Raw genomic sequence first — 13,172 nt, forward strand, 5'->3', positions numbered from 1 at the left:
GCACAGTTGCAGACGAATCTTCAACAAGAGCACTTCCTGTGTCGGTTGTAATGGAAAAAACTGAAGGAAACAGAAGTGTCAAAGAGTTAGAATCAAAATTCAATTTCATACCAAGTTTGTGCATCAAATCTCTACCTAACAGGCAGAATGGAGAATTCGGTATGATTGCAAAAGCATGCATCGTAAACAATGTCGGTACATCCTTAGAAGTAATTGGTAAGGCGGGCGTCAATTCGCATTTCACAGGAACATTATTAATCCCTACAGAACTAATTTTCTTTCCCGTGATGGAGCCTGAGTACAAATCAGAAGATAACGAGGACACCGAAGTGCCGCTATCGATTAAAAACATGTATGGTTTATGGTCCACATTTAATTCAAGGAATGGCAAAACATATGATTTATTTGGATATTGCATCGAAAGTAGTGAAAATTCAGACTCTTTGTTCTCGCACCGTCAGGCGCAGTTCCATTCAGTTGGATATCTCTCTGAATGTGTTACACTCTGTCTCTGGTTAGGAGAAAACGAAGGAGGGTTTTCGTGCTCATAGCCATTAAAGCGCTTACGCATCTGGTTTCTATTAAGCTGCTGCTCAGTTCTTTGTCTGCAAAACTTTGCAACATGTCCGGAGCAACCACAACAATAACATCTAACAGGCTTTGTCTTGTTAAGGAACGGATGTTTCTGAGCCGCAGCATCAACCTGTAATATTATCAGAGTTTTTCCTTTGGAGGAAGCAAAGGCTCCAGCAGAGGAAAGCTCACGTAAACGCTTGCCAAGTTCATCAATCGACATCGTTAAAAAATTATTCGTGTTGATAGCTATAACGTCAGCAAGAGGCAACGGGTGAACCTTAAATCCTTCTGCAGTTTCCACGAACGGAAATGCAGTCGCAGCCTTCAAATCAGGATACAGTTTATTTTTCACGGTCTCACACACTAAAGGAGCCTGAAGATATTCATAACTCGGGGGGAGAGCAGTGTGAGAGAAACCTTTTTCTTCTCTCTCCTCAGGCTGTTCACTGAGATCAGCCCGTGGGGGGGAGAATTTGCGAACTTTGTTTATTCCAGCAGCTTTATCTATCTCAGGTCCGCGATCCCAGTACTTTTTCATCATTTCCCAAGTTTTATAGGATTGTTTCATATAATCGAAGTCCCATTCTGGATCACCCCAATTTTTGAAAATCATGTCTTTTGCTGCAGACATATCTCTATCTTTAAAGGAACCTTCACACGGAAACGTATCTAATTGTGTTTTGTCAGCGGACCAGCCAGCTAAATTTGATAGATATGGTTCCGTAAAAAAGGCTTGATTATTTCTGTCCATAAAATCTTTCGGAGATTCATTAAATAAAGGTGGATTTATTTTATTTCCCATTTCTGAAACCACACAAAAATGTTCTCCTCTAAACAAAATAAACAAAATTCAAATAATCAAATAGAAAACAAAGAAGAAAAATTCTGCAGTGTCAATTGTTAGTAGAGCATTTTAGTCAAGGAAGCAAAGAAAGAAGAAGAATAGAGAAAGAGGAAAAAAAAAATAAATAAAAAAATAAAAATAAACTGTTCACTCACAACCCCAAAAAAAAACGATGGAGATTTCTTATGAAATATCTCGCAACAAAACTTCTTACAAAGTAAGGATATCACACAACGAAGAAAATTGATCACGTTTTCTTACGTTCGTCCCGTAGTTAATCAAAAACTTACGAGGTTATTCACAACAACAAATAGAGGGAATTCAAGTCTCTTTTGTGTTCTTCCCGCATCTCATTAGAAACACGAGGATAATCCTCCCGCATTTATCAAAAATACGAGGAGACCGTACACCCCTCAACGATAAATAAACTTGATCATGTCCTTTATCGCCCTTCCCGCATTAATTAAAACACGAGGTGTCACCAATCCCTGGTGACCATACGGTCTTTCAATAACGCAATACGGCACTATCATAACATTATAATCATACACTTTAAAATTATTTCTCAGCAAACAGTAAGAATCAACCCCTCATTAAAAGGAAAATTAGATTCTTACCGTTTGGAGAATCCCGGTGACGAAGCCCCCAAAAAGAAATAAAAGTCTTCTACACCACAGTGCCTTTTCTCTCCGTCTTTTATTGAGTCGTGAATGAATCAATACAAAGCATTGAATCCAACGTTGGGGAGCGAATAAAAATGTAGCTCACTCTTCTCCTGTGTGGCATCCAAAGATATACTGCAATAGTGAAGGGGAGTTCACAGCTCGAACCAATAAGAGCATACATTACCTCATATCGATATCACATAACAATTCCATATGGCAAAAGTTCCTTGTGAGCCCTCGGACCTATATGGTAAAGACTCCTCTATTCCTTGCGAGCCTTCGGACCTTTGCCATACACACTAATACAATCTACACACAGACAGAGTGAGGAGGGGGCTCTTACAACTCCATGCTGATATGAAACAGATGTTTGATAATGCACACACAGCATTTCTTTCTTGGACAGAGCTGAAATAGGAATACCATTTCTTACATGCATATTCACGTTTTTAAGGTACTTGACATTCTTACATTTTCACAAAATATTCCACACACAAAGTTGTCGGCCATTTGGCCTGGGCAAAAGTTAACAAAAGTGGCTGGGGAGCTCTGTAGCACCAACTTTTGATAAAAGTGGCTGGGTCAGTTTCTTCTACGGTCATCAAACTTACTCATATATTGTTCTCATCAAGCTGACAAATTTCAAAATTACAGTTACAGTCAAGAAGTTCACCATTTTGGATTGGATTTGACTTCTGAAAATTGTAGGCACTAAACTTTTGAATACTCCTAGGGGAATCATTTGACTGTCACCAAATTTAGACAACATTATGCCAAGACATTGAAGATGCTAAATTGCAACAGATTTTTTATATATTTAATGGTGTTGCCATGGTGATGCAATAAATTAAGGGCAAAAAATGTGAAACAGGAAGTTCCTTATATCTTCTTTGTGTATTGTATGGTTTTGATGAAAGTTCAGCTCCATGTTTGGTAATGGGGGCTGAACACATTTATGCAGCTATTATGGGTCACGTCCATAGCGCCACCAACTGGCAGCAGGAAGGAAGGCAATTTTATCAGACTTTGAAATTGCCCTCTTGTGTTTATGGGAATTGCTTAAAAATGTTTTGAATAATGTTAAGACACTGCTGATGTAAAATTGTAAAGGAATATTTGATATCTTAAATACTTCTGCCAGGACAATGCATCCATTGTTATTATTCCTTGCTCATGAACTGCTTTTCATTTTAAACAATATAAGCATTAATTATACAGTACTAACAAGACAGCAACATATGTGCCACAGTGATGTACTTTAGGAATCGAGAATGGGTGGCGATCACTTCTCGTTGCTGCGAGTTCCGCAGTTTGCGCACTTTTCCAGTCGAATCCTGATGAAAAATGTAAACAAACGTGTCTCCACTCAAGATATACATCCACTGTGTTGCGGATGCAATCTTTGTTAATTAAAATAGGATTAGAACCCTAAACCTCTTTATGAATTGGATGAATTAATTACCACACAGTCAGACTCCTTTTACTGGAGCTGATTGATATACTTTTCCACTAACTTACAATATCTCATGACCGATGATAGCACACATAGAGATGAAGTTATACATTTTATTATGTTAAATATATATTTTAGAGCTTGAATTGATCATCAAGAATGACGTTTTAATCAAAGCAGACCATAAAATAAATATTCTTTTACTAGCGCTCATCATTGCTGTGTGACTTCAAATGCTGTGTATCATGAGCATGCAATTTTCATTTTGCTAGCCATCTTTAACTTTATATGTCGTTCTTTTGATAAACACAGTTAACTGATGAACGCAGTTATACACACTTGGGACTATACATAACAGGCTGCGCATGTGCAAGAATTTGACGAAAGAAGGATACCTTCTAGACATGACTGATTTTGCTATCTTGCAATTCAACCAATCTCTGCATTATTTGCAGTAACTTGCTATTTTTATAATTCCCGCAAAAAAAAAAACGTAAATCTGAGGGAATCACGTCGTTTTCATTCATGTTTGACAGCGGCAAAACAAATGCTTGAAACTGCTTGAGTTTGTGGATTTGGTTGTGGATTGTGGGATACAGCCTGCTTCCTTATTATTTGAACTTGAATAAAAGATGCATTACAGTATATAACGGCGCAGTGTTTCTTTTTAGAACACCAGATACGGCTCAGCTTTATTTCACGATGACACCGATTCTGTATTTACTTATTATTGTATAAGTATTATTGTATTATAATACTCTGTGAACTACATCACCTTAATCTGTTTGGAAGGTTTGGAGTGCATCTGGACTTTGAGCAGTTCTTTCTTCCTCTCCTCAATCAAGTGTGAGCTGAAGTGCTGCCCTCCCGCATCATCGTTTCAAAAGATCTCATGTTTTGTTAAATTAAATCAGACAGCTATTATTTTATTGTCGACTAATCGTTTCAGCCCTACTTTGGAACGGTGCCAGTCCGTCATGACGATGTTGTGGCAACATCATGGATCAATAGTTGTTTGTTTTGCTTTTAATAATTATTCTATGGGCGGACATGCAGTATTTTAACCAAATTTATTACGTCATTTGCCCAACATTAAAGGCTATTTAAACAGTTGTGCGTATGATTAATGAATGCAGACCCGAAATTTATGCATTTCATTTATTTTGACAGTGAACAGAGAAGAAAATGCAACAATAAAAGAAATCTCGCCTGACCTGAACCCCATAGAGAATCTATGGGGCATTGCCAAGAGAAAGATGAGAGACATGAGACCAAACAATGCAGAAGAGCTGAAGGCCGCTATTGAAGCATCTTGGTCTTCCATAACACCTCAGCAGTGCCACAGGCTGATAGCATCCATGCCACGCCGCATTGAGGCAGTAATTAATGCAAAAGGGGCCCAAACCAAGTACTGAGTACATATGCATGATTATACTTTTCAGAGGGCTGACATTTCTGTATTTAAAATCCTTTTTTTTTTTTATTGATTTCATGTAATATTCTAATTTTCTGAGATTCTGAATTTGGGGTTTTCATAAGCTGTAAGCCATAATCATCAAAATTATATCAAATAAAGGCTTGAAATATCTTACTTGGCTTGTAATGAGTCTATATGATATATTAGTTCCACCTTTTAAGTTGAATTTCTGAAATTAATGAACTTTTGCACGATATTCTAATTTTTCGAGTTTCACCTGTATACTTACCCAAATTGCTACAAATTGCTATTTTGTGCTGAACATGTTTTTATAATAAAAAATAAATAGAAGCGCCAAGACAACCCAGAAATACAATGTTCTCAAAGCCACAAGTCTAAAGAAGTAGGTTATGATCCAACTAAAATGGAGGTTCCTACAAGCTTTTTTCTCTGTAAAAATCACTGGAAGCATATAAAGTAAAATTAAGGCTCCGCTTCTCAGTCAACACAATCTCTGACGTTACTGCTTGGCTATTATGAATAAAACTATGATGCATTTTTAAAAATAGACTTTGGAGATTGGCTTGTTTTGTTAATAAGACTCTAATATATATAAGATAATATACAGTTTTACAACATGAATGCTGCGCAGATTGCATAGTTTGTTGAAGAACAACGACGAAGGGCAATTCTTTCAGGCGAGATCTCATGTAAACAATGGAGAATATATCAATATTTCTCAGATTTATCACTTTTATGGACAAAAAGTGCTATTAGATGTTTGAACCCTTGTCATGGACAATTGACCCAAGTGTGGCGAACTGGATTCATCTAGCGATCGAGATTTCATAATAAAGGTATGAAGTCCCGTTTTGATATTGCATGTTTTCATTTGTACTCCTGGCACAAATAAACAAATTGCTGTTTCTGAAGTATTGCTATCATGAAACAGAGATCGGATATCAATGTTGACATTTGAAAAGATATATAATTTGTTAACATTAATTACGTTTATAGACGGTAAATTATATATTAAAATGTAAACATAGTGACGTCACCTAGTGCGAACGAATTCGTATCAACAGGTTAAGTAAAAATGCTTTAAATCTGTCAAAGAATATTAATGATTTTGATAAGAAACTATTTATATCACAATTAAGTCAAATAACCCAGAGACATGAACGGATATAGAGAATACAACATTTTGCATGATTGTATAAGTGTAGGTCCAAGATAAACACAAAATGTCATTTTTGGGCTGTGAACCTCTAAACTTTAACCTCTAAAAGCCACAACAATATCATGTTTCATTTGCTAAGTGACTCAGCATTTAAAGGAAAATTATAGAAAGTGACCTTGAGCTTGTGACCAAAAAATATGAAATGGTGCACTCTACACATGATTGTGAAATAATTATTGATCAAGCTCTGATGGGGTACAGTTATCGATCTCCAGCGCCACCAACAGCTCAAATTTGCATTCTGTTAACTGGAGGTTGAAGCTATATTTTTGATCCATGTTTCATATACCTTATGACTGATTTTTGTTTTCTGCACAACATACCTTGAAACTTTCCACTCTCCCTGACAGAGAAGATTAGCTCAACACTCCGAACAGAGCGGAAAGCTGTGTTCAGTTTTTTCTCATTGACCGGCAGAGTGGACCACACACCCTGTGGAGACATAAAATATACCATGTTAGAGGAAAGTGTAAATTAAACACTCGCGATGGGCAGTCTTTGACTACTTGAATGGTTATTTTTAACTGTTGGTCTATGTACATTTGTGACAGATCATATATTACCTAAAAAAAAATTACCTCATAATTTACTCATCCTCATGCCATCCCAGGTGTGTATGCCTTTCTTTCTTCAGCAGAACACATTTGATTGTAGGTCCTTAAAATGCAAGTGAATAGTGATACGACCTTTAAAGCACCAAAAAGAACAGACAATCAGCATAAATGTCATCCATATGACTCGGCTAGTTAAATGAATGTCTTCTAAAGTGAAACAATCTCTTTAGGTGCGAAAAAGATAAATATTTAGGTACTTTTTAACTCTAAATCATCCCTATCGGTCAGCAGCAGTACGCTTGTGTGACAATCGCGTTCACTCGAGAACAGATGCACATGTTACCAGTAGTTTACAATTGAATAGGAGGAATGCTGTACATAAGCTCTGTTGGTTTTGGTTTAGATCTGTATGTTTACTAACAATGGTGTGTTTCTATGCCCATCCCGGATGTCTCAACCATGAGATTATGTCTGAACATGCCAACGTGAATACATCACACAAGAGACCGTGTGAACCCCTCCCTCTCATGAAGGCATATACTGCTGCTAACCGGAAGCGATGATTTATAGTTAAAAAGTACTTAAATATTGAGTCATATGGATGACGTTTATGCTGACTGTCTGTTCTTTTTGAAGCTTCAAAAGGTTGCATCACCATCCACTCGCATTTTAAGGACCTACTGAGATACGATTTAGCAGAGGTGGGGGACTCGAGTCACATGACTTGACTCGAGTCTGACTCGAGTCACAATTTTCAGGACTTGTGACTTGCTTGATTAAAGTACGAAAATGACTTGACTTGACTTTGACTTGAGAACAAGTTTCTTGAGACTTGACTTGACTTGAAGTGGAAGACTCGACAATGACTTGAATGTATAATAAACAAACAGCAATACAATTAATTAACATATATATATTGTGAGGTCAGCCTCGCTATCGGCATCTGTGCCTTTAACGCTGCTCAATTCAAACCGCGCCAAACATGGCAGACAGTAGTCGAGCTCCACAAATTGTCTCGTTTGGCTATACAGACTTTGAACTGGACCGTGCCTATAAAAAAGATTTGCCAGTTGCAAAATATTCAAGGCACGTAATATCCGACTACGACAACCACAACGTCAAATTTCGTTCGACATATCAAGAAGAACCACAAGGAAAGGTAAGAAAGTAATCTCTTTATAGTCAGTTTCACTAAGATCTACGTTATAACGATTACTAATGTAATGAATTAATCTTTTCTGTTTGTCATAATTTGGCCTTGATGGCATATTATGTTTTTTTCTTATTAGAAATGTGACCATGGGATTATCATTATACTGTTACGTCTCGTAAATAGATGTAACTTATTGGTGAATTTGATTATAACAGTGGCGTAGCCTGAGTTTTTTAATGTTGATTGGCATCTTAAAATGAGCGGGCGCATTTTCAAGTTTGTGGACTGCGTGTGGAAACTATAAAGCATTGCGCATAACGTTACTGCATGACAGGCTAACATGGAGGCGCCGATGTGATCACTAGCACGCACCTAAACATTTCTAAGGGGCTGTTTAACTAGGAATCGTTCCGTATTTGACACATAAAAGTCTTGTTCCGTATTGAACTGATACGGAACGCACTTTGTTCCGTATTTTTGAGTATCAATTCAGTGCAAATCCATGACAGACACATAGCTTCTATTCTAATATATATGTCAGACAGACTATGAATGAACGAAGACCTGCTTTAATGCAAAATTCGGGGACTTACTTGGCGGGCTCTGACCAGCGCCGCGCCATTGGATGTGCAGTTGCCGCAGCACAGCCTATGAGCGAGCCAGACGGCATAGATATATGCAGCATAGATATACGGCTGTGCAGCTGCAAATGCGTTTTACATATAGGCTTCAGTAAATCGAGGAAAAGGAGTTTCCGAAGACATTTGTTGGCTATGATAAGAAAAACTACTAAATGAAAAAATATTTTTTTGCACTTGAAAGAACATTCTAGAAGTCTAATTCTATTGAATAAGTTCGCACAAGGCTACAGAAAACTGTTGTGGTTGGCAACCCTATGTTTAACGTTACACCTGGCCACTTCATGCGTTTTCTCAGATCGGATAGCTGATTCTGATTTATCAAAACGATTCCATTTACACTTGGTCACATAAATGTGGTTTTGCAAATTGATTTTCCTTAAATTACATTATTTTTAAAAATGTAAAGAATGTTTGTGCATACGAAAATAAATTTGTTTTAATGTTTACAGGTAATGTTAATGTCTGAACGCTTTGTGTAAACAACACAATTTTATTTTATTTTCAGATATTAATGTAGCACAGATATGCATATGATTAATATGTAGCAAATGTATAATAAATAAGATACATAATATATGTATACAAGTTCATCTTTTCTGTGCAAAAATAAATATGTATCGAAAAAATTTACCTCTATTTATTTTAGTAGTGTGACTTGACTTTACTTGAAACTTATCAGGACTTGACTTGACTTGCTTAGGGTGAACCCTTGACTTGACTTGACTTGCTTGATTTATATGAACTGCGACTTGAGACTTGACTCGAGACTTGATGGTTAAGACTTGAGACTTGCTTGGACTTGACCATGCGTGACTTGTCCCCACCTCTGCGATTTAGTTTTTTCTTCAAATGTGTTCTGCTGAAGAAGTCATATCTGGGATGGCATGAGGGTGAGTAAATGATGAGAGAATTCAAATTTTTTGGGTGAACTATACTTTTAAAGGAATATTTCAGCCAAAAATGAATGTACTCACCCTCATGCCATCCCAGATGTGGATACATTTCTCTCTTCTGCAGAACACAAACAAAGCATTTTAGAAGAAAATCTCAGCTCACATTTGGGATGGTATGAGGGTGGGCAAATGAGAGAATTCTCATTTTTGGGTGAACTAAGTTTAAGCATGTATCGTTTCTGTTGTGGCTAGCTTGCAAAAACAACACCGTAACCAATTGCAAAAATAAATGCAAAATGCATGATTTTTCAGGAAAAAAACAAAAAATGTGTAGCAACTGAACAACCTGTAATACAAAAAAGATCCCAGAACATGAAAAGCCTCAAGCACAGTACAGCTGGATTTAACAAGGATAATTGTACAAGATTCAATCCCAGAAGCAAATGACAAAAATGAACTTTTTGGTTAAAGAAAAAAAAAAGAGGGAGACAAAAAAGGTCTGGTTGTTGGAAATTCACACTATTTCAGGTTGCCATCAGGTGTGTAAAAATTGAATGATTATGATCCAGCTACAGGTAATCTGACCTGCTCTGCCAAGCATGAAATCAGATGATCTACACTTCCATTCCAAACTGATTATAATAATAATAATACCGTAAAACTATCGTTAAACAATGATTATTGATTTATTACTGCTCTGAAAGTCATTTATGATACCATACATTTAATTTACAATGAGTGATTTTGCCCTTTATTTGTTACCCACCAGGGCAGAGGCAAGTCATTCTACAATGCTGAACGAACTCAAACAAGGCTAAAACCTAATCTGAAGTCATTGTTGTAATTACAACTTTTTAAAAACAATATTATTAGTATTATTACTATCATAATGTAGTTATTATTGAGTGGATAATGGATTATTTAATACCTGTATATGATTCTGAAGCTGAACTTCCACTTCTATCAAAAACGATTGGCGATATCCCTCTAGCCAATATAGGTTTCAAGGCAAGACAGAACAACAATGGGGAAAGAGGGCAACAATGGGGAAAGAGGGCAACCCTGCTGGGTGCCCCTGTCCAGAGTAAAATTATCTGAAATTAATCAATTTGTTTTGTACCACCACTATCTGGTGTCTATAAAGTAACTTAATCCATCCAATAAAAGTCTTCCCGAAAACGTATCCCATATAATCCCATTTAACCATATAAAAATTCGTGAGATGGCTGGGACCGGAGTATGATCATTCCCCACTGACCACATGACATTGATTAAACACTGTAAAGGGGTTAATAGAACGAAAAGAGAGGGAAAGGCCAACACGGAAACATAATTACGGCGTACAACTCCGCATTTCAGCGGCTGGTAGGGGTCTCCTCCACACCTGGCAGCGGCCCTGAATGCTCCAGGCGGTCGGTTAGGAGCCATACATCCCCTTGCGGTCAGCAGCCATACCTCTGATCTCTGCCGTCCGGGCTCAACTGTGCGAATGGCCGTGGCTGCTCTGTTGGGGTGGGCGAGGACTCTACTACGGAGCATCCCTCCTACTTCGCAGATTTCAGCACCAGTGTAAAGGGGTTAATGGAGAGGAGACGAGAACCGGCTTGAGAATATAAATAATATTTTAATAAGAAACGTAAACAAAAAGACAGACACACAAAGGTGTTGGACAGCTGTCCGTAAATCTCTCGCTCTGTCACACTGCCATATTCAGTCGGCCTTTATCCCTCTCGAGGGATAATAAGCCTGATTAGGGGCCGGGTGTGCGAAATAACAACCCGGCCCTGCCCTCCGCCCTGTACCCATTACTCTCTCGTTCTGTCAGGCTGGGAACCCCCAGCATGACGTACACCAACCCCCCCTTTCCTTGGGGAGGGGCGTGCTTTCTGCCCTGTCTGCCGGCAGGTCATCCCTGCCTTCCTGAATCTTGGTGGGGACAGGGGGTGGGAAACAACAATAATTAAAAACACAGGGGGTACTCCCTGTAATGGGGTTTTTCCACTGCACGGCACAACTTTGCTCGCTTTTTTGGGGGTTTTCCACTGTGGATAGTACCCGATTCTTTTTTTTGTACCACCTCGGTCGAGGTTCCAAGTGAGCAGAGCAGATACAAAATGTGACATCAAAATACAGATCACTGATTGGTCAGGGAGTAACACTACCAGAATCACTGGATTTCCAACATGCGTCATCAACCCGCTAGTTTTAAAGTTAGCAACCCTGTTAACAGTATCATTTGTACACGTGACTTTAGAATTGTGAAAAAATAAATGGCTGTGTGCAAAACCACGCCGTGGTCAATAAACGAGGTGCAGACGGTTCACTCGTTAGCGATGAGCGAAACAAAAATGCCTCTCAGGAAGTGCCTCAGCTGTTGCCCGCACACGGCTACCACCGGACATACCAACAGTGTAAAACTTAAGTGACTACAGAACCATCACGGAAAAGTGGAAGTGGTTCGACCAAATGGACGCTATCAAACCTGGTGAGTAAAGGGAGGGAGATTGCCCTGGACTACGATAAGAGGATGGTACATTTTGTTACTTCAACTCTATACTCTGCTTGAAAGCTTCATTTTGTTTATTCGACAAGCAACTGGAAGCTTGCTTCTAAAACAACCAGGCCAATTTAATTGTTGCACTTGTGTAAAATCACCATGCAACAACTGCTTTATGCAGCACAATGAGCTAGTAGCTAACAGCTAGCAGTTGTGTTATTGTTTTGGTCAGTTTGTGTTGTGTTTAAGATGATGTCATGGCAGTAGAGGTGGCGCAACTATGACGATCAGCCTATAATCCCACCCAAGTTGAGGAGTGGAAATGCATGCTCAGAAAAGTAAAGCGAGTATAGTTGAGGCAAGTCGAACCGTAACGTGCAGTATTACAGCGCAAACAACATAAAATACTCTGTCATTTTGGGGCATACAGATAAGTGTAAGACATCATTAGAGACTATAAAGGGTATACTTTTATTTGTGTACACTCACAATAACAAAACCCTGTGCTTTTGTAAAATAAAGAAAATAAAAAGGGTGAACTGTATGCAGTCTATGGGTTTGCGAGCATATATCTGAAACACGTCATAAAAATTAACAAACTCTGCGAATACTTATCACACAAACATGAAACACATGTCTAAAGAAAGCTTAAAATGTCTACTTTTAAATAAAACAATTCAAATGTAAAACAAATATTCTCCTGCAATGCAATCTGTATGAAACAAAGCTATGTACAGTTTGTTGCTCAGCTAATTTATCTCTAATGTGATCCCACTCACCAGCCATTCATACGCTAATGTGCTGAGACGATCAAATCATATGGTAAACGTCCCCAACATTGTCTTAAAAACAACAAGTTCGTTCATTTTTCTGCATGTTTGAAAGACAGCACGATACACAAGTGAGAAAACTCCTGGATAGTGACGAAGAGTTACAATTTTCCTCAGAAGAGCAGGACTCCAATGAACATTTGTATTTTGAAGAGAGATTTGATCCAGCCGAGGATACAATTTCAGACGAGTAAGTAATTTAGTTTTAATAAGTTGACATGCTATTTTATATAAACATGTACATATTTTACTAGTGGGACTGTTTCCAGACTTGCCAGCCAGGATTCAGAGTATTGACATTTGAAATATATCCCAATAAGCAAGTTTTAGTTACATGTAAATGTTGTTTGGCTAAAGCAGGTATTTAAATTGTGTGCTGTATGATATAAATATGATATGTAATATGATA

General features: G+C 38.0%; 1 pseudogene; it reads right to left on the reverse strand.

The window, feature by feature from the left end:
- The window catches only part of LOC127621639 (YTH domain-containing protein 1-like), a 29,261-nt pseudogene extending 18,286 nt beyond the window's left edge, over positions 1–10,975 (reverse strand).
- Between the last annotated feature and the right edge of the window lie 2,197 nt (positions 10,976–13,172).

Source organism: Xyrauchen texanus, chromosome 3 (assembly GCF_025860055.1).
Source record: "Xyrauchen texanus isolate HMW12.3.18 chromosome 3, RBS_HiC_50CHRs, whole genome shotgun sequence".
In the NCBI taxonomy this organism is placed as follows: domain Eukaryota; kingdom Metazoa; phylum Chordata; class Actinopteri; order Cypriniformes; family Catostomidae; genus Xyrauchen; species Xyrauchen texanus.